The 22,071-nt window shown below is 50.1% G+C and overlaps 1 long non-coding RNA gene across 1 annotated transcript in view; it reads right to left on the reverse strand.

The window, feature by feature from the left end:
• Positions 1-5,479: 5,479 nt before the first annotated feature.
• The window catches only part of LOC134736938 (uncharacterized), a 77,210-nt gene continuing 60,618 nt past the window's right edge, over positions 5,480-22,071 (reverse strand). Inside the window, exon 3 of the long non-coding RNA XR_010121442.1 lies at positions 5,480-5,676. This is a non-coding gene — a long non-coding RNA (uncharacterized lncRNA). The remainder of the gene's footprint in view (positions 5,677-22,071) is intronic.

Consider the following 22,071-nt stretch of genomic DNA (forward strand, 5'->3'; position numbering starts at 1 on the left):
AGTAGGGGTGGGAAGAGAGAGGGCCCCTACTCCAATTACTTTCAGTGCAGTTGAAAGATGCTCCCGGGTCCCAGCTTCTGTGGGGCTGTCTTGGGTTTAGGACATCTGCTCAGTCCCCTCTTTTCCTTTTTATAACTTTTCCCATTACCTGAGCCCCATCATATGCCAGAAACCATGCTGGGCATGCCACCCACATTATCTCAGTCCTTGTGGGCTAGGTGCTGTTTTCCTCATTTCAAAATTAATGAGAAACAGAGAGGTTAATGCCTAACCCTACACCACACAGATGCTCAGAGCTAACAGAGCTGGGATTCGAGACCCCTGCAGCTCTGCTTTCTGCCCAGCTGTAGCACTAAAGTCTGATGCCCACAACCACCTATGCAACCTCTCCATGTTTCAGTTTTTCCATCTATAAAATGGGAGTGGTAAAGTAGTGCTTACATATCTTCTAGGATTATTGTGAGGATTAACTTGGTAAATGTACACATATACCCACAAAACATTTGGAAGAGTGTCTGACATAGAGTGAGTTCTCTGCGAATTAAAATGAGCTGTTTTCAGCTCACCCGATTAGCATGGGCCACAAGATCAATGGCATTGGGTTTCCTGAGTCTGATTCCTGAGCCGTGCCTTGGCGGCTTGCAGTGGGTGGGCCTACCTAGTGTTTATTCAGCAAACACTACTGGGGCATTGGTTGGACCCATGCACTCAACAATAGCTCATTTAATCCTCACAGTCACCCTCTGAGATCTGTAGGGACTATTCTAATCACTCCCAATTTGCAGATGAGCAAACTGAGGCATAGAGAGATGCAGAAGCTTGCCCAAGCTCAAACAGACTTCGAACAGGGGCAGCTTGGCTTCAAAGTCTGTGGTCTTAGCCACCTCGCTTCATCAGCTGCCTCTCCTTTCCGGAATGTGAGAACCTGAGTGGAAGAGGTACAGCTTTTCTGTACGGGCTTGAAGCCAATAGTCACCCCCAGCTATTCACCATATAATTAATGATGATTATCTTATCTCTTGGGAGCGAAATAGACACACAGTGACTATGAAGCCTGTTATGCTAAGATCTGTGTGCTCTTTTCCCAGGAGATAAGGGCTAAATAGGCAGAAACCAAGGTGGTGATCTCTCAATATTGTTCAGGATAGAGAATTATGGAGCAGGTGAAAAATTGGCCTAAGTTTGCTGGTATCCCAAATGATTTTTCTCATTGTTTGTTTTTAAAAAAACCGAAATTGGGGTCTCCTTGGAGAAAGGAAGGCCAGGCCTGGTCATGGTGGCTCCCTGCCATGCTTCATGGCCAGAGTGACCTCTGCAAGGATCTGCTACATGAATAATCACGTCCTGGGAGTGAACCCATGTGTGAGAGTCAATTCCTGGACTCACCAAAAGAAGAGGGGCCTGAGGGGTTATCTGGTCCAGTATCCCTGCCTTCAAAAAGGAAGAAATCCAGGCCCAGAAAAGGGGAGCGACTTATGCAAGGTTGCACAGCAGACTGATGGCTGTCATGAGTAGCGACTATATGGGGGTGGTGGCATGGGTGGTAAAGGAATTTACCAAGACAGTCGTAGGTATAGGAAGGCAGATTTATTAGAGAAGATATGAAAAGATGTAAGAAAGCAATGGGTAGATTAGCAAGAGAGGAGCTGACTGCCAGGAGACAAAAGCCTTCTGGGGAGTTCATAGGATGGTGCTTGTGCTGGACAGGGTTATGTATAGTATTGATAATGCCAAGGCTGCAGTGAGCTAACTTCCTTTTTTTAGTCAGCTGAGGGCCTGATGGTAAGTTGGGTACAGGAAGACTGTGAGTTATTTGCGCAGGAGGGCTATGTGTCCTGGATTGTGAAGAAAGGCAGATGTGTAGCTTATTTTCTTTTTCTTTTTACTTTTCCCTTGTTTTGCCAGCCTAACTCTGTTACCCTAACATTGTGATTCCACAATGGTGACCTGAGGCTTCAGGACCCCTGGTCACTCCTTATGACCTTAACATTGACAAGACGCCTCAGCTTTGCCTGGTCTGGACTACAGAGTAACAAGGAGAGAATGTAGGTGATGGCTCAAGCAAACCTGCCTGTTCCTAGGATGGTAAATTCCATAACGGCAGGCGACCACAGTGTCTTCTTTGCTGGATCCCCAGGGCCCAGCACAGAACGTGGCATACAGTAGAGACTCAATAAATATCTTCAAAATGACTTACTGAATGAGAAGTCCAGTGTGCAGTGAAACTGGAAGGGCAGAGTAAGCAGTGGGACCTCTAAGGGAGTCTCAGAGGGAGGGAGGTAAGGAAGATTCAGAAGAGGAGGCATCTTCTTAGGAGGCTTCCAACCTCTCCAAAGATCTGTTCCCAAGGGAGGTTCTCTTGGAGCATCATCCTCAAGAAGGAAATGTATGTGCCTTGCAGGGAGGTGGGAGTAGAGCTGGGAAGCTTCTCCAGGTCCCAGCAGGGCACTCCACTCCCAGCCACTCAACCTGCACTTCTCCAGGCTATATCTGGCGTCACTGAGGCCTGATCTTACTCAGACCATGAAGCCTGGCTGTGAACCACCAACTGACAGCTCAAAGCCCTATCTTTAAACCACTCACCATGGTGTTTTAGTAGAAACCATCTGGGCCTTGTTTTCCTGGGACCCTCAAAGCTCTCATCTGGGGGCACAAAGTGAAGGGCAGCTCTCTATTGTGATAGGAAAACTCTTCTGACCTACTTCCTTTCCAAGAGTGGATACTGGAAGAGCCAGATGTCTCCCAGTGGAGACAGATCCTGGCTGTTGCAGACTGAGACCTGGCGTTTGAAGCCACTCCGAGTCACCTCATCATAGTAAAACAGCAGCTGCTGCAAGGTATCGGGAGCCAGTTTTGTGCTAGGGTCTTTGTTCTGTGTTCCATGTATCTCACATTGTCCCCCACAGTGAACTGGGGCAGTGAGCCCCCTTGTGCCAATGATAGAGTTAGGGCCCAAAGGCATACAGCACCCTGACCAAGGTCATACAGCCAGAAAGAGGCAGAGTGGGTTGCTGAATGCTGTTCTGTCAGTCTCCAGAGCCCATGCCTGGAACACTGCGTGACACTGACTGCCTGGGAGAGGGCATGTTGCAGAACTGGCCCCATGACCCAAGATGATCCAGCCAGCCCAGCCAGACTTTTTGTCCTGAGTGGAGATGAGTGAAAGCTTTATTCCAGGTTGGCACATGGGGCATCGCCTGGGATTCTGCAGATTCCCAGTGTGAACCTCATCTTCTTAGCTGGGCGGAAGCTCCTTGGGAGCAGAGACAGCTCTGACGCCTCCACAGCACTGTGTCTTGTCCTCTCCCTGGCTCCTGTGGCTGGGCCAGGCCATGGTCCCAATCCTCATGGGTCTCATTGTTCAACTGGTTCAGGGTTGGGCTACCTGGCAGATTGGAAACTGGAGCCAAGAGACCCAGTTCTAGTCTCAGCTTTGCCATCTTCTAGCTCAGCAACCTTAGGGAGTTCTTGGAGAGCCTCAGTTCCTCAGATGGAGATGACGATAACTCCCTTACAGACATGCAGTGAGGCACTGGGCCCTCCCCACACTTGTGTGGCCTCTTAGAGCTGAGAACACCCACAGCATCTTCTCCATCCATCCTTCCCTTGCAGGGCTGTGGCAGTGGGAGGGATATGGAGAGCCTGCTTCTTCCCAACCCCAGCTCTTGGCCCTTTCCTCAGCTCCAGCTTTAGATCTGTGTATCAGTCAGCTATTGCCACAAAAATGAGAAACAAACCATCCAAAATCTCAGTGGCTTATATCAACAAGCACCTGTTTTCCCATCTGTGGGCCTGAAGGTCAATCCAGGTTCTCTTAGTCTCAGCTGGGCTCAGCTGGGCGGCTCTGCTGCAGGCTGCAGGTTGGGCTCACACTGTGTAAGTTCATTGTACCACCCAGCTGAAGGGCAGCAGCCATGCAGGGGAACCCCTTACTGTTATCACCAGAGCACAAGGGATCAGCGGATCCATCCACACAAGCACAGTTCAATCCTCTGCCCTGTCATGTCAGCTAACATTTCTTGCTCAAGGCAATGTACATGGCCAAGCCCATCTTCAACAGTGCAGGGAGTGTACCCCGACCAGAGTGGGAAGAGATGGGGAGTAAATATTTGCTAAACCATAATCCAATCTAGCATGGCTGGAAAACCCCAAATTGAATTTACAAATAAGGACAGGCTTATCTTGGCCACTGCTGGCTCAGTTCCCCTTTGCCCCATGAGGTTCAAATGCTGAGTGAAGGAGCAGTCTGCTCTGGGAAAAGGGGCCACTGAGAGGTCAAAGGATGGGGTGTCGTTCTACTGTGTGGCCCTGGGCAAGCCCCTTCCTCTTGGCACCTCCATTTACCCCCCTGAACATTCACCAAGGCCCCTTCTGATGGAACTGAAAGCCCTGGGCCCCTTCCTTCTCGCTTCCTTCTACATGGCTGGAGTTTGGGGAGCACATAGAGCCCCGTGCCACACCCAACTGGCTGGCATTTCAGCTCACAAACACCTTTCCTGGAGAAGCAGATCTAATTTCCTCCCTGTGAAAAAAACAGTTGTCTAGCACTCAGGCAGCCTCTGCCATGGGGCAGCCAGCTGCTTCCATGGTGAGGACAAGGGTGGGTAAAATCTGGATCAGGACAAGCTGCGGGCACATGGACAGTGATTGGCGTGAAATAATCGTTCTTTTCCCAGGTGACGGCTGTGGTAAGGGCAGGTGGCGGTGCTGTGTGCTGCTCCAGGATGGTTTGTGAGGCTGAGAGTAACTCCCCCTCCCTAGGCCTCAGTTTCCCTATTTGTGAGAAATGAGGGGTGGGTTTCTGCAAGGTGTTTTCTAGCTCTCAAGTTCATGGCTCTCAATGGATCTACCTTTGTTCAAGTTTGCAGTATTAAGGTGCAAATCAAATTCCTAGCCCCTTCCTTTCTTCCCCTTCTTTAATTTTTTTTTTTTCTTTCCGAGATGGAGTCTTGCTCTGTCAACCAGGCTGGAGTGAAGTGGCATGATCTCGGCTCACTGCAACTTCCACCTCCCAGGTTCAAGCAACTCTCCTGCCTCAGCCTCCCTAGTAGCTGGGATTACAGGTGCCCGCCACCGTGCCCAGCTAATTTTTGTATTTTTAGTAGAGATGAGGTTTCACCATGTTGGCCAGGCTGATCTCGAACCCCTGACCTCGTGATCCACTTGCCTCGACCTCCCAAAGTGCTGGCATTACAGGCGTGAGCCACCACACCCGGCCATCGCCTTAATTCTAAACATATGCAATTAGAACCATCACCGTTCTCTCCCCTGCTGCTGAGGTGTGTCCTCTCTGCAGCTAGGTGGCCGCTGGGGCTAGACAAGACAAGCCACAGGCGGGGGCAGTTGGGGATCCGTGAGAGGTGCTGTTCATAAACCAGCACCCCTCCTAGGGGCTGGCTCCTGAGTTCTCAGCCAACCAGGGCCCTGGGGATGGAAGAGGCTTTTCAAAAAGAAGGTCACTCAGTTTCCAGATGAGGCTCTCCTGATAACCCTTGAGAGAGTTCCACGTGCCTTCCTATGTCCCTGAGAGCACAAAGCCAGGGCTGCTGCATTCACAGCAGTAGGACCACCAGGAGGCAGGAGGGATAACACAGAACTGCTGTGAGTTCACCTCCCGAGAGAGCTGAGCGCTGTCTTCGGAGACCGGCAAACCTCATCTTACTGTTCTCCATTCACCTTTTGACAAAGACAGAGAAGTCAGTAGGTAACAATTTCCAGGTGGGGATATGAGAAACAGAGGCTTCAGTCCCATCCAGCCTCAGCCGCTCATTGGCTCCCCACCTGCCGGTGGTTCCTATATGTCAGACATTCCCCAAGTCCTGCCCCTGCGTACCATCCTCACCATGATCCCTGGGCAAGCTCATCCACCCTCGTGACTGTAGATAGCTGTGGCATAAGCTGACACCTGCTGCCAGATTGCTCTCTCTCAGCTCCAGACTCAGAGACAGTCCCATAGAAAAAATAGGGTGCTGTCACCATCCCAGGCTTGAAAGGGCAAGAGAAGGGAGCCATTGCCAGCACCTGCCAGAGCTTACAGAGCTAGATAGAGAGAGCTGCCCTGAAGGGTGCAAATGGAGATGCTCAGCTCGGGAGCGCTGAGGAAGGAAGGTGCCATCCAGATCTCTTAATCTTGCTGATCCTTCTCTTGTTCCCAGCACCCCTTCTGGGCCTTCTCTGCCTGTATACATCAGAGGCTGGGAAGTTTCAGGGCTTTGAATTCAGACAGTCCAGGATCTGAATCCTAATTGGATTCACTGGCTATGTGACCTTGAGCAAGTTATTTAACCCCTTTGCACCTCGGTTTCCTCACGTGCGAAATGGGAACAAAGGCACCTAACACAGAGATGGAAAGTGTTTGACACATAGTAAGTCCTCAATAAGTTTATCTAATATTTATCCAGATTTATCTACCCTTTATCTCTTGGCCGGTCTGCAGAACCTCTGAGCGGGTCTCTGCCCCATTCTCCTCGAATTCATCCTCCACACTGCCCCTGGAATGCTCTTCCTGAAACCCCAGGTAGATTATGCCACAGCCTTCCTCAAGAACTATGAATGGCTCCCCCTATGCCTAGACAATGTAGCTAAATTCTTTAGTGTAACAACCAAAGCCAATCAGGGTCTGGTCTTAACCCCACCTTACCAGACCCTGCCAATCTTTCCTTTGGTTCTTTTGCCCAAGTGACATTGATCTACTCACTGTCCCCAAAGTGCCATTATGTCTCTGTATTATTCTTCCACTGCTGTAAAAAGATACCCAAGACTGGGTAATTTATAAAGAAAAAAGGTTTAATTGGCTCATGGCTCTGCAGGCTGTACAGGAAGCGTAGCGGTTTTTGCTTCTGGGGAGGCCTCAGGAAGCTTCCAATCACATGGAAGATGAAGGCGGAGCAGTACTTCACATGGCCAGAGGAGCAAGAGATAGAGTGGGGAGGTGCTACACACTTTTAAACAACCAGATCTTGCGAGAACTCACTCACTATCACGAGAACAGCACCAAGGGAATGGTGCGAAACCATTCATAAGAAACTGCCCCCATGATCCAATCACCTCTTACCAGGTCCCACTGCCAACACTGGGGATTACAATTTGACAAGAGATCTGTGTGGAGACACAGATCCAAACCATATGAGTCTCCAAGCCTTTGCTATTGTTGTCCTCTCCATTTGATGTACCTTCTTATATCCCACCAGTGGGGCTCAAAGACCCCATCTTCCAATAAAACTCCTCCTTCACCCCACTAGTATAATTGGCCACAGCTGTTATTACGCTTCTGTGTAGCACCTACTCCATTTTGCCTTGGAGGGGAAGCAGGCTGGTATAGCATGTCTTCCCCCATCAGTCTTTGAATGTACAAAAGGCAGGTCTTTGTGGCACCCATGTCTGGCACTCTGTAATCCCTAGGCTAGTGCTGGACGGAGGGGAGGGCTTGTTGTGTACAAGGTGTTCCATGTGCATTTATGCCAATCCTAAGAGAAGACTTGGAAGGGATAGGTGTAATCCTTTGTTACTAATAAGGGAACTAAGGCACAGGAATTTGCTCAGGTACACTTAGCTAGGAAGCAGGGGAGCTGACTTGGAACCAGGCTGTGTGGGCTCTAAAATCTGTGCTATTCCCACTCCCTGTGGGGCAAGAAGTACCTTAAAAATGAATCAATAAATAAATGAATGTAAAGAAAGTGGCAATAGCAACATACCGTGGTGGTTGAAAGCAAGAAACACTTGGGTTCAAGTCCACTCCTTACAAACTTGGGGAAGTTGCCTTTCTTCTCTGCCCTTCCCACCCTCCCCTAATGCTCTGTGACTCTGGCAGTTCTAGGTTCCCCTCCAGAACCCAGATAGACAGTCAGGGCCTCCCAGCAGGGAGGAAATAACCACGTGGCTGAGACTGATGGAGTGTGGGGAGGCCCACCGCCTGCGGGAAGCCCAGGCAGCCGCCGAAACAACCCTTCAAGCCAGCATGATGAACATCTCAAGATGTCATCTCCAGCACCCAGAGCTGGAGAGGGGGCCTGTTAAAACTATTTATATTTTGCCTGCCAACTAACAGCTTAATCACACTGCTCCTTTTCTTTGACTTTCATTCGACAATCACATTTACACACCCCAAAGAGCCTCAAAAAGTGGGTCCTGTTGGCTCAGCTAGGCAACCTGGCTCCTGCAGGAGACCCCGGGGATTCACAAACAGCTCCAAAGGGACTGGCTGCTGCTGCTTCCTTACAACTCAGCTCCCAGCCCTAGTGGTCAAAGGAGCCTCAGGGAGGGGCTGGGCAGCTTAGGGGGTCTGGAACTGGGGCTCTACCCGCAGCATCTGAGGCCTGGGCTCTGCCTGAGTGGCTAATGTCTGGGCAGCACCTCATGAATTGAGCAAGAATTCCCTTCACCCTCCCGTGCAAGAGGCATTATCGTTGGGGCCATAAATTAACTCCTTTGATTCTCATAAGGGACAAGTTTGGCAAGAAGATTGCTGGCTCTGGTGTGAGCGGGAAGAGCAGTCACTGAACAAAGATGATTAGAATATGGCATCTTTCCCTGAGGCCCACATGTGCCTGCTCACAGGGCCCGGGTCACCGTGAGAATGTTCCCATAAATGAGAAGACATCGTGATGGAAATGATTCTAATACATGGAACTCTTGCACTGATATCATTTAAGCCTCAAAATGCACTATAACCAGCAGCAAAGAAGTGGGAAATCCAGACTGAAGGATGAATTTGTTCACTTATTCATTCATTCATTCATTCGATATATTAATCTGCTAGAATACTCTGCCCTGGAATTTTTGCATGGCTGAAATGTCTCCATATTTGGGTCTTGGTCTGTTTGTCACATCCTCAGAGAGGCTGCCCTGACCACCCTTTCTAGCAGTGTCTCATCCCCTCCATCCTACCCTGGTCCTATGACGTCTTTATTATATGTTTGGTTTGTTGCTTTCACAGTATTTCCTGGTAATGAAGTTCTCTTGTGTATTTATTTGTCTGCTGGTTTGCTGTCTGATGTGCCCACTGGAAGTAAACTCCACGGGAATAGGGATCTTGTTCTGCCTGTCCACTGCTGTGTCCCCAAGTGTTTGGCATCATGCCTGGTCTGCAGTGGACCCTCATCTACCCAACATTTACCAAGAACCTCCCCATTGTCAGGCCAGTGCTAGGGCTCAGCTGTGGCCTGATTGCTGCACTCAGCTCACCATCTAGCTGGAGAGTTTTGCAAATGGGGTAAGGGCCATGTATGAAGCACGTGTTTCTGATGCTTTGACATAGGCTTTGTTGACCCTGTAGAGAGTGCCCATCCCAGGGCTGGCCAATTCCCAGAGATACTAAACAACTTGTCTGTGCCTATGCAAAGCAACAAACCCAGGGCTCATACCCCAACCATCTCCCTTATCAGGCTCTCAATGGGCTCTCACACTCTAGGCCACTATCCACCCACCCACCTTTGTTACCCAAGGGCCAGGTACTAGACAACCAGGGACAGGCCCCCTGCATCAGATTAAGCAAAAATTATTCAAACACAACCAATCCTAAGCCTGCCTGTGCCGCCCTGCCCTTCCTTCTCCCAGGAACCACAGTAAAGACTCTTGCCCACATTCCTCCACTCCCTCTGCTTCCCAACCAACCCTGGTGTTTCCCCATGTGGCCCTGTGTGGTGTGGCATGCCCCACTCATGTTGGGAAGTGTGAGTAACCAACCATGTTTTCCATCAACGGCAGTCATCTCCTGATCTGTTGGCCTCACCATTCCTGACTGATAATAAAGCCAGCACTTAAAAACAGGTCATGAGGGTGAAGCAGGCCCGAGGCGGCAATGACTTGGGGGAGGGGCATGTAACTCACACCAGGGTGTTGCAACAACACCTTGGTTGTTGCTGGGGCTGCTATTGGAGTTGCGTCAGCAGCATGGGGGAGGTAGTGGGTCTTCTAAGCAAAGGATACAGCCACGGCAAAGTTTTGGCAGCCAAGGAGATGGAGCTTTCTGGTAACTCAAATGGTCCCTGTGGCTGGAGCAGAGCTGAGAGGAGCCACAGCATGGAAAACTGGAGGAGGATGGGGACCAAATCCTGGAGGACTTTGGCTGAGGCTGGGTTTTGCTTTGGAGAAGGCAACAGGCACCTAGAGAGCTGTGGATGGAGGCCATTGAATGCATGGTCCCTGGATGTTTTTCCTCTGAGCCAGAGTCCACTTGGCTGCTGTCCTGTGTGTGGGATAAGGTAAGTCAATAGTCCCAAACTCCCACTTCATCAGCTCTGATCCCAGCCCATACCAGCCTCAGCACCCAACCCCCCTTACAGCTGCTGTTTCTCCTGGACCCTAGACTGAGGCACACCTGTCCGTATTCTCCCATCTTGCACTTTCCTCGTTCCCCAGCATCCAAGAGTAGGGGACATTGGGGATGATGGAATTTTTTGGTAGCTGGTGGAATCATTGCTGCATGCAGCACCCAGGAGCTCAAATCCCTTGGGATTCTAAGTTCAGCTGTAGCACAAACCAGAGTGTTCTTAGATAGGGCAAGGAGGAGCTACAGAGTACAGAGGTGCAAGGGCTCACTACTAACTGGGGAGCTCAGGAAAGGCTGTGTGGACCAGGCAGCCTTACGGTTGGGCAGGACCAATGGGCAGTGATGGAGAGAGGGCATCCCAGCAGAGACATAGCATGAGCAGAAGTGCAGACTCTGGGAGGGTAAGACCTTGTGTCTGTGGAGTGGAGTGAGAGACACCCTTGTAGTGGAGATAAGCGTCATTCTGGGGTGACCTTGACCAAAGATAAACCAGGAAGCTTCAGCCCAGTCCACAATGAAGTGGTTTAAACAGAGGACTGACTCAAAGTGAGGGCAGGGGAATAAATTGGCAATGATGAGCAAAATCATGTCAGATCTGGTAGAACATGTGATTAAAACTGTGGCCCCTGGATGCACACTGCTTGGAATTGGTTCCAGCTCTACCCCTGCCCCCTTGGCCCTAACTTTTGATTGAACAGCCTGACTCCCAATTCCCAGAACCAGCATTGCTTTGCTTGAGGACTTTCTCAGGCTGCAAAAGCCCCTTCTGCCTGCACTGGGAATGCCAGGGACTCAAGGTCCCTTGGAGTAACTCTCATCTATGCACTAACAGGAGTTGGTGTATCAATACCCCAGCTCCCTGAGCATTTCTGAGTATCAATACCTCAGCTTCTGAGTATTTCTGAGTATCAATACCCTGGCTCCTTGCTTTTGAGTTCCTCAGAGGGATTACACTTCAGTTCTCATCCTCTTACATGGCAGGAGCAGGACTACGGACACACTTTTAAACAACCAGATCTCCTGAGAACTCTATCACTAAAATAGCACCAAGGGGATGGTGTTAAACCATTCATGAAGGATCCACCTCCATGATCCAATCACCTCCCATCAGGCCCCATCTCCAACACTGGGGATTACAATTGAACATGAGATTTGGGTAGGGACAGAGATGCAAACGGTATCACCCACCTCCCTGTGTTTCCCGGAATCACTTCCCAAATATACTTTTTGCACTTGAATCCTTTCCTTGAGGTTGGTTTCTGGGGAAACTGGAATAAGACAACCAACTACTTTTAGCTAGATGGTCTTGGTTGAATTATTTCACCTCCCTAGGCTTCAGTTTCCTCACCTATGAAATGAGGATGAGGATAGTAATTCCTCTCTCAAAGGGACATTATGATAACTAATTGAGTTCAGAAACACGAAGAACTTAGTGTCTTGCACATAGTAAGTTCTCAGCAAATGTCTGCCAAGATGGTTTCAGAACAGATGAGGTAGATGAGGGGAAGAGTCTGTGAGGAGAGGACAGATGTGAGAGAGTTGGCACTGAGCAGGGAAGGAATTGAGGACACAGCCAAGTCTGCAGATTGCAGAGCTGTAGAGAGGAATGCCGTTTACAGCAGCCGGTGGCCAGGAGGAGGAGCTGGGCTTGGGGAAAGAAGCGCAATTTTAGAGTCAGAGCATTTTCAGGTGCCAGACAGCCATGTGCAGACACCTAGCAGGCATCTGGGACAGTGAGGCCGAGCAGGGGAGATGGCAAATGTGGCAGCCATGAGGATTTGGGAGTTACCTGGAGGGAAATGAGTTGCTGCTATGGGATTTGGGTGGGGGAAGGGGATTGAGGAGACGAGATTAAGAAGAGGTGAAGGTGGCAGGGAGGGGCAGATTGGTGAGGCAGGGTCCTCTGGGGAAGCAGGAATCAAGGGTGGGGAAGGGGAACTCCTCTTCCCAAGACTCTGAAGCAATAGGCATTTCTAAGACTAGAATCATGGCAGCCCGTTTCTGGGGTATGGGTCTCTGGATGCAGAGCCTGAGGCAGGGATTCAGTGCACATGATTGATTGAGAAATGAGAAGGGGAGTAAGGGAGGAGGGATAGGGCAGGGCAGATCTCAGCTGGAGACTCACTTCAGCCTAATCCCATGGGGAACTTGGCAGCACAAATTGAATTGAACCACAGAGTTGTCCCACCTCAAGGCAAGGGGAGGAGCCTCTTATATTCATATGTCCCTTGGACACTGGCTCCTGGAATGTGATTCTTCAGATAAGGCGGCATCTGTAAGCCATTAGCAGCCAATACTTACTGTAACTGAGGAATGAGGACTGACTCAGAAAGGGGATCTGAGTGGGGTACCAACAACATCCACAGCAGCCTGGTGTGAGTCTAGCTCAACCAGGCCCACCCTGGCCTGACAAGATGACATTTATGAACTCACATATACTTATCCTTCTCACTCAAAGCACTCATGTGATTTACCTTGGCAGAAGGTGCAAATGAGATCTGGAGAGTCAGTTTCCAGTCTATCTCCAGAGCACCTCCCTTAACCTCTCACAAGGGAGAATAGATGACATTTGATCTTCACCCAGATAGTTTGGCTAAGTCAGAGGCATGGTGCACCCAGAGAAACTATAACTAGTGTTCATAAGCTCTGGCTGCACATACCAGGTACTGTGTGAAGGGCCTTGCTTGCACTGTCTAGTGATCTGTGACAAAGATGCTTTATTATCCCCTTTTACAAGGGAAAAAGCTGTGGTTTCCTTGGCCAAGATTAAGCATCTAAGAATTAGAATGGAATTGAACCTAAGTCTGTGTGACTTCAGAGCTCAGGATCTTCACTGCTTCCCTGTCTTGCAGCTCAGGATGTTAGGGGCTGTGGACACTGTAAACTGCCTTTGGCTTGTCAGGACACAAAGGGGCCAGCTATCCCTGGCCCCCAGAAACCGTCATTCAATCCCACCCATCCCACCTCACCCCAGTCCTGATAGTTTAAAAAGAAGGAAGCAAGAAAAGGAAGGAGGGGGGAAAACATGACCAAGAACCCTTGAAGCTGAGGATCCACATGCCTAATCCATGTTGAATTGAGATGCCCCCATGGTACTGCACCCTGAGAAAGGGGTGTTTGGGTTTCAGCCTGTGTCCTGGCAGCAGACCCTCAAGAGCTTCAGGATGCCAGGCATAGCCGTGGCCTGACCTGGCTTCCCCCAACCCCACTGACCCCAGGTTTTGTTGAGGGACCCTGGAAATAGATGAGTTTTGGCTATAAGACTTTGGTCTGAAGAGGGGACATCCCCAAGCTCAGAGAACACTTCCAGGTCTCCTGGAAGAGCCAGCAGGCTGACCTGCTAGCAAGCCTTGGAAGCTATCCTTGTTTGAGCTTTACTGGGCACCAATCCACAATCAATGAGGAGGCTGCTCTGAGCCACAAAAGAGCCCTGAGCTGGACACCTGGAGCCCTGGATTCTGGGCCCTGCTCTGCCGCAAACTCACTCTGTGCTTGGCACCAGCCACTTAACCCTTAAGGCCTTAGTGCCCTCATCTGGAAAAGGGGATCCATTTGGGGCCTTCCGCCCAGGTGGCATGAGGATCTGGTGAGATCAGATGAGAAAGGATGCAGCATGTGCACACTGGCCTCCCTGCTGCTCCTTGAACCCAACGCCAAACAGGAGCCCACCTCTGAGCATCTGTGCTTGCTGTTTCCTCAGCCTAGAATGCTTTTCCTCCAGTAAGCTGCAGCTTCACTCCTGCATATCTCAGGTCCCTGCTCAATGTCTCTTTCTCAGAGACGCCTTCCCTGACCACTCATCTAAAAACAGCATCCCTAGCTCTTTCCCCATGCTCCTGTATAATCTTTCCCCTTGGCTCCTATCACTACTGGTATATTTTCTGTGTATATGTTTCTTTTCTTTTGTCTCTCTCCCTTCATAGAATATAAACTCCATGTGGGGAGCAGCTTCATCACCTACCGTTCCCTGCCTCTGGACTTTACAGCGCATTTTCCATCAATATCCAATGGTGTGTATTTCCCTTGAGCCCACTGCTCCCTTATTCCTCTAAGCGTTAGTTTCTGTTGTTTCCTTCCTAGGGATACTACAGAATGTCCTTCAAAATCTTCACCTGGTATATCAGATGTCTCAGGGAGAAATGTTGCTCTCAGTGCTCAGGTAGCACTCCAGGCCACTTCAATAACTGCACCCTCCTGGCAGCATGGTAACTGGAAGTTTACCTGTGACTCCCATACTGTTGTTTGTCTTCTTATCTCTAAGCTGATGTCTGGGCTGGCACCAGAGTGTGGGCAATAACTAAGCAGCACAGACCTGCTCATGGCAGGATGGATAGTCACATAAAACAACACAAGGCCTCAGCTTGGGCCCACTTGGTGGTAACAGGTGGTCTGGCGGGCTCCAAACCCTTGATTTCAGCTAATGGGTTACAGCTGGACCAGAGGATGAGGGGGGTTTTTCTTGATGCTTCTTGCATACCATACAAAGATGCTTCTGTTGGAGGTGACCCTGTGCAGGTAAACCCCCAGGTGAAGTTCTCGCTGGAAAGAGTCAGGGGTCTCGTTAACAGCTTGGGTGAGTGGTGGGCATGGAGGAAGGGCAGTTCAAGTATGGACTGGTGAGTGAATGCTGGATCCTGGTCCGGAGAATTAGGTCAAAGATGACAACGAATGAATGGTCAAAGTCTGTGAAGCTGGCCAGGTGCAATGGCTCACGCCTATAATTCCAACACTTTGGGAGGCTGAGGCAGGTGGATCACTTGAGGTCAGGAGTTCAAGACCAGCCTGGCCAACATCGTGAAACCTGACTCTACTAAAAATACAAAAAAAAATTAGCTAGGCGTAGTGGTGGGTGCCTGTAGTCCCAACTACTCGGGAGGCTGAGGCAGGAGAATCGCTTGAACCCAAGAGGTAGAAGCTGCAGTGAGCTAAGATTATGCCACTGCACTCCAGCCTGGGAGACACAGCAAAGTGAGACCCTGTCTTAAAAAAAAAACAAATGCCTGTGAAGCTCTGGCTCAGCAGAGACACCAGTGGCTTGTGAGCCAGGGAGCAGGCTTCCAGTTTCTGCCTCACTCCCAATCAGCTCTATGACCTTGGGAAAGCCTCTTCATCTCTCTGGGACTCAGAGAGTTTGCTTTTCAGCTTCAGATAAAGGGTTTGTAAAATAGATTTTTGTCCCACTCCCCTCCCCCAAAAAAGTGTCTGGAGTGCTGGGTTAGGAAAGATTCTGAAGTGGACATTGAGCTCAATGGGACAGTACCATGATTGATTAGTAACGTCTGCCATGGATATTGTAAAGGAGACGTGTGTGACTCCTTGTCCGGTGTCTCTTGCATGCATCTCATGACCCAGTGACTCTGCAGAGCCAAAGATCAACAGCGTCTGTGTGTGCCAAGGAAGGAGGGGTCCAAAAGATAAGAAAAGTAGGTTAAGAAGCTTTGGTCAGACCCACGGAGAGCTCCAAAATAGATGGAGAATGGAAGTTGCTTCACTGCACACAAAAAGCACACTCTAGGATAGCAGTTTGTTTTTGCAAACTGAGTTGCTAACCATTAGTGGGTTGTGAAATAAATTTAGTTGCCCATACCAATATTTTAAGAACACACAGAGTAGAACTGAATAAAATAGAATGAAATGGAATATTTTATATTGTCAATGCATATGGTAAGGTTAAATGCTGTTTTGTGAGCTTTTGTTTCAGTTACGTGTGTGCATGTGAAGAGAGTCAGGATGGATTTTTAACTGTGGCTTAGGGTCCAAATGGTTTGGAGTTGGGTGATCAAATGTGATCCGTGCAGGACAGACCTGGTTCACCTCAGCATCCCGGGATAATTATCTACCATCTCCTTTCACTCCCTGTGGTGATTTTAAAATATGTACCCACATTTTTTGGACACTCTTTCTTTCAAAAGGTGAGACCTAATTTATCTTTTCTCAAATGTGGGATGGGACTTGGTGACTTGCTGCTAATGAACAGAATATGGTGAAAGTGACAGCGTGTCTTCCTTGGGACTATGTCATAAAAGGCTCTGTAGCCTCCTCCTCACTGTCTTTCTTGGGTCACTCACGCTGGCGAGCTGCTGCCACATGGTGAAGAAATTCGAGCAGTCCTGCAGAGAGGCCCATGTGGCAAGAAATGAGGCCTCCTGCCAACAGCCATGTCAGCCATCTTGGAAATGGATCCTCCAGCCCCAGGCAAGCTTTCAGATGCCTGCAGCCCTGGTCAGCATCCTGCCTGCAACTTCGTAAGAGACTCCAATCCAGAACCTGTCAGCCAAGACACTCCCAAACTCCTCACCCACAGAAATTGTGAGATAGTAAATGTTGTTTTTAGCTGCTAAATTTTAGGGGAATTTGTTATGAAGCAATTGACAACTAATACATTCTCAAAGTTATTTCTTTTGGTTGAAAAATTATATGGTTACACTATATAAAAGGGACTTCCAGGATTCTGCGGGGTTTCCAAGAGTCACAGAGAAAGAGAAAATTACAAAGAGATGGAAGGCAGCAAAGCGGCCTTTGCCAAAAAGAAGGGAAGAGTGGAAGAGTGGATTCTGATCATGACAGGAACAGTCTAGACTGGCTGACTGGATAGAAAACCCAGGAGCATCTGGGAAAGAACGTGGCATGGTCCAAGGGCAAGCCCAGGCTCACCAAGGTCATGTTTCCCCTAATTAATGTTTCCCCCTTTCCCACAGGAGGGCTGGATTAGCAGATCAGTGGATAAGAGGGCAGGTTTAGTGGTTGGAACAGCTTCTACTCAAGAAGTCTGGGTGGCAGGGAATGAATTGGGAGAGGGATTTCCAGTGCAAAACGTTGCCCTGCCTCCAGCCTGTCCAGTAATTTCGACAGACACTTGGATGAAGACACAAAAGATGTGTCCATCCAAACCTCGAAAGCACAAGTTACTTTGCTTTAGCTGATTTATGATCCAAACTCCTTTCCAAGGCAGAATTGCTGGGCCAAAATCAACACGAAGATATTTAACAGTAATCAATGTAAAGTCAGGCACTTTCAGATAAAAAAAAAAAAAAAAAAAAAAATCAATGATTCTAGAAACAAGCCCAGGGTGGGTGGATGGAGCTGGCTTGGCAGGATTCCACCTGAAATGATCTGGTCATTTTTATTTGACCCCCAAGGTCAATGTAAGCACCAACAATGTGCTGTGGCTACTAAAACAGTGGACCCAGACATAGGTCCCTAACTTCCCGGGTGCCGTGGTAGCGGGAGGGACTGTTCCCCATCTGCTCTTGGCCCTGCTCAGGCGCATCTGGACCCCACAGAGTTTCTGGAGGGAGACCCAGAACGGGGAGCAGGGCTCAGCATCCTCACATGGGGAATGATGAATGACATTTAGAGAGGGGCTCAGCTGCCTTGGAATGTCTGGGGATCGGCCTGGGCAAGAGAGAGGGGCCAAGATGGAGGGTGGAACTAATAGGGCAACAGATTGGGAGTTTCTAAGGGGAAGGTATCCTCACAGGTGGGCTTGGCTGTGGGTGCTTGGGCCCCCCATCACTGGTGTGAGTGAGAAGAGGCCAGTTGGAGGAAATAAAGGCTACTTTGTCCCATTCCATCTCTTTGTAATTTTCTCATTCTCCATGACTCTACGATGCCAGGGTCCTTTCTTCTGTCCAGACACAGCCTCTGGCTTCCATGGGGGCTTTCCCCAGGGTAAGAGGGTGGTCCTTGATTAAGCAAGGAGAATAAGTAGGGGAAGGGAGCAGTAAAAAGGGGGGCAGAGAGAGAGACAAGGGCAGAATCTGCCTGGGCTACCCTGCTGTGTACACACATACACACACACACGCACACACACTCCTGCTCACATATGCTCAAACATCAACCCTCACACAAATGTTCACACACCCACATTCATACACAATCTCATGTATTCCCGCCGCATGTCCACCTGCCTACACACCCACCCACCCTCACCTGTGCTTACAAACTCCCCTCATACACCCGCATGCGTGCTACACACCCACCCACCCTCACCTGTGCTTACACACTCCCCTCATACACCCACATGCGTGCTACACACCCACCCACCCTCACCTGTGCTTACAAACTCCCCTCATACATCCACATGCGTGCTCCCATCTCCCTTACAAAATGCACACGCATGCACGCACGAGTGCCCACACAGAGGAAGGTCCAATCTTAGCTCAGATTCTCGGGAAACAGCCTCTGAGATGGCAACTTGTGTGTGGGAGGCTTACTGGGCAGAGCTCTCGGAAGCAGCACTGGCGAGGGAGCGAGGGAGGCAGGCTTAAGTCGGGGGAAGTGGAGCTGCGATGCAGTCACAGCAGAGGCCTCAGCCCATCCCCCAGGGAGTTCTGAAGCTGGCATGGCCCTTCAGAGAGGTCCAGAATTGATGTAAAGGGGCTTGGCCTTTGTATCTCTGTGTAGACTGGTCACTGGACACAGGGAAGGTAAGTATATTTGGGCGAGGTGGCTCTTTCTAGTTGAGGGCATTGCCCAGAGTGGGCCTCAGCTGTGCGCCATCAGTAGGCGAAGCTCCTGGTAGCTGGAGGCTGAGTGTTTTGGTCCTGGAAGAGATGGTATGGGCAGCACTGCTGCATTCACTCCGTGCCCACAGGGACATGCAGTTGCACACACAAGCCTGGATGCAATTCTCCTTTCCAGCTCAATGCATGTCTGTTGCCGGGACAAGCCCACCCACTGGGTGAGGAGGCAAACAGAGAGGCCTTAAAGGGAAGGCTGCCTCCCTGACCAGCGATAGGAGGAAGCAGTCTGCTGGCCGGGATGGGCTGCCCAGGGAAGGACTCAAAGGAGAGGTCAGCGGTGACCCAGGAAGAATGTGTGGGACCTTCTTCAACCATCTCATTGGGACCTGGCCTTTTGGGTCCCCGCATACCCTGCACCCAGAGTGGCCGGCATGACAAACGCCCTCTCCCAAGACATGTTCCCAGCTCGACTTTACTTTTCCTCCCCGCTCCGTCTGGAATGTTCCCAGTGGATAGCACCATCCCCTGCACCGAAGTGGACACTCAGGCTGTTCCCGTGGCTTTCTGCTTGCCCTTAGATAATCAGCAGTTAGGGTTACAGAAAGAGCTTGATTCAGACTGTGTCCAGTTTGTGATATAAATCTACACTCCAGTCTTTTTTCACAGGTAACTGCTCCCCTCTCCCTTCTCGGGGTCAGGGCTGACGGGAAAGCCATGGAGTTGCTATTTTCTCTCGTTCTGCTCACCCATCCTCACTCACGGGCTGTTGTTTTGGATGCTCCAGGCCAAGGCTAAGCCAGGGTCCCCTGTGGGGTGCAGATGTCAGTTCCTTGGGGACTCAGGGATGGGCATCTTCCACCTGCAGTCATCTTGGCCTGGGAGGTCAACCTTTCCTTTCAAACCATGGGATGTACCTCATGCCCAGGTCCCCAGGAGCCAGGAGCCTGCCTCCGGTGTCTTTCTGCTGAACCCCCCTGTCCCTGGGCAGTCCTGGTGGCAACCTTGCCTCACATGGTGTTTGCATACACGTGGCACAGTCAGGACCCCAAGAGATGCATATATACCCCTTTGCATCCTCAGTCCTCTGCCCCAGGCCACCGTGGCCATCTCAGCTAGGCAGGCCCTGGGCCTCTGAGTGTCCCAACTGTAGGGACCACCTGTCCCATGGAAGCCCCTCATTTTCCTTAAAGAGTATCACAGCATAACACCAGCTCTCCAAAGAGAGCTCCACGCACCTCCCGCCCTCCATTTCCAATTTCATATCCTTGATCTGGCAAAGGAGCCCAAGAATCAAGGAACCAGTTCTCAAAATTTTCCTTTGTAAAAATCTGCCCCAGGTGACTGGCGTCACCTCTCTGTTGTCTGAGATCTGAAATCCTGCAGTCTCCTAGGCCTATTTTAATATTCTCTTGCCCTATGTGACACAGTGGTTTAGAGCACACCCCCAAGCTAGGTCCCCTCAGTTTGAACGCAAGCTCTGCCCCTTGCTGTGGGTGGGACCCTAGGCAGGTTGTGTGACCTGTCTGTGCATCGCTTGGCTCGTCTGTAAAATGGGGTAATAAATCACAGGGTCTGCGTAGATAATGCATATAGAGCCAACTGGCACAGAGTCCGTCTCCAAGAACCTCATGCTTCTAGCTCCTTCTTGATAGTGCTCAGGGCAGCTCAGAGCTCATCCATTCCTCAGGTCTTTTTCCTTCCCCTCCCCACCCCCAGGCTCTTCTCCACTTCTGGAATGAATCTATTTGGCTGATCTTGGCAACCGTGGCCTTAATTGTGTGTGTTTGAGAAATAGCTCTATTGGATCAGGACAGCAGCTGCTGCGGACTGGATCAGGATGGTAACAGTCATGAAAACGCTGGGAGTGCAGAACTGGGGCTGGGCCGAGGAGGCATGGGCCCTGCCCTGCCTGCCTCCCCTCCACCACGCTGGGAACCGTGGCCCCCTCCTGCCCCTCTGCAGCCACTCTTAGGAGTGTTGGTGGGAGTGGAAATCTGATAGCTTTAAAGGATCCTTGGAGATCTGTCTCCACATTCGGTTTTTCGCAAATGAGGATGCTGAGGTATAGAATGGTTGAGAGGCTTGCCTGGGGCACCTAGCTGGTAAAAGGCAGACTTGAGAGTCTAACCTGGCCTCCTGACCTCCAGGCCAATGGCCTGCCCACTGGACCACCCTGCCTCACCCCATAATGCCCCAGCCAATACGCTTCCTCTTTCCTGCTAATTTAATTTGCCGACATTTTCTTGCCCTCCGCCATCCTTCTCCCGTCCAAAATATTCAGAACAGAAGATATCTCCTACAGCACCAGATTAGGAGAGTTCAAACCCCAAACCTTTCACTTGTTTGCTGTGTGTCTTTAGGGGATTTACTTTTCTGCTTTGAGCCTCAGTTTCCTCATCTGTAAAATCGGGCTGATGCAAATTGTAGCTGCTTCATGGGATTGATGTCAGGTGTTTAGTACAATGCCGGCACAGAGTAAACTAAATGTTGGCCATTACTATTACCAGTTGGGGTCCTCAGGGCTGCCTTGTATGGTGGGGCAGTTTATGCACTGCTCAAAAGTACCTGGCAGGTAAGGAAGTGGGGCTGAAATCCAGCCTGCAATCAGTCCTGATGCTGTGGACCCTTGGAGCTGCATCTGCCCCAAGGAGGTGCAGTTTTCTAATTCATCGACCCAGAGGGGCCATCTTTTCTTAATTTGCACAAAAGTGCCATAGAGTGCAGCCCTGTGTGCCTTGACTGTAATTTGAGGGGGACCAGGCAGGATTCCAAACTACATCTCTCATCTGGGGATCACAATGCCTGAATTTTACCATTGAAACTTCCCCTTGGGTCCCATGGTCATTTGCAATGTTCCTGAAATCCCATTTAAAAAGCAGCATCCTCAAGAACGATAATACCCTAAAAATAACGGCACCTTATCATCATATTCATTATCATCATTGCCACTATTTTAAACCTTGAGTGGATTAGCCCTCATCTAGCGGAGGACAGGATACACAGGATGGCTCGGGGAAGGAGCCAGGAGGGGAGAAGGGCGCTGCAGGGTGAGGCAGGGGATGCTGAAGGCTCAGTTTTCTGCCTTTGTGATTTTGCTCAGGGTCACTCCAGTGGAATGGACCCAGCCGACTGGTGCAGCAATAGCAGCACCAGCTGCAAAATGCTTCTGATTTTACTGGGAAACTGCACTCCAAGGAGCCATATTAATACTAGTGATAAACTTGGTCCCCAAGGAGCACCTGCATTTTTTTTTGAGACGGAGTCTCGCTCTGTCACCCAGGCTGGAGTGCAGTGGCGCGATCTCAGCTCACTGCAAGCTCCGCCTCCCAGGTTGAT

This window comes from Symphalangus syndactylus, chromosome 6, assembly GCF_028878055.3.
Source record: "Symphalangus syndactylus isolate Jambi chromosome 6, NHGRI_mSymSyn1-v2.1_pri, whole genome shotgun sequence".
Classification (NCBI taxonomy): Eukaryota; Metazoa; Chordata; class Mammalia; order Primates; family Hylobatidae; genus Symphalangus; species Symphalangus syndactylus.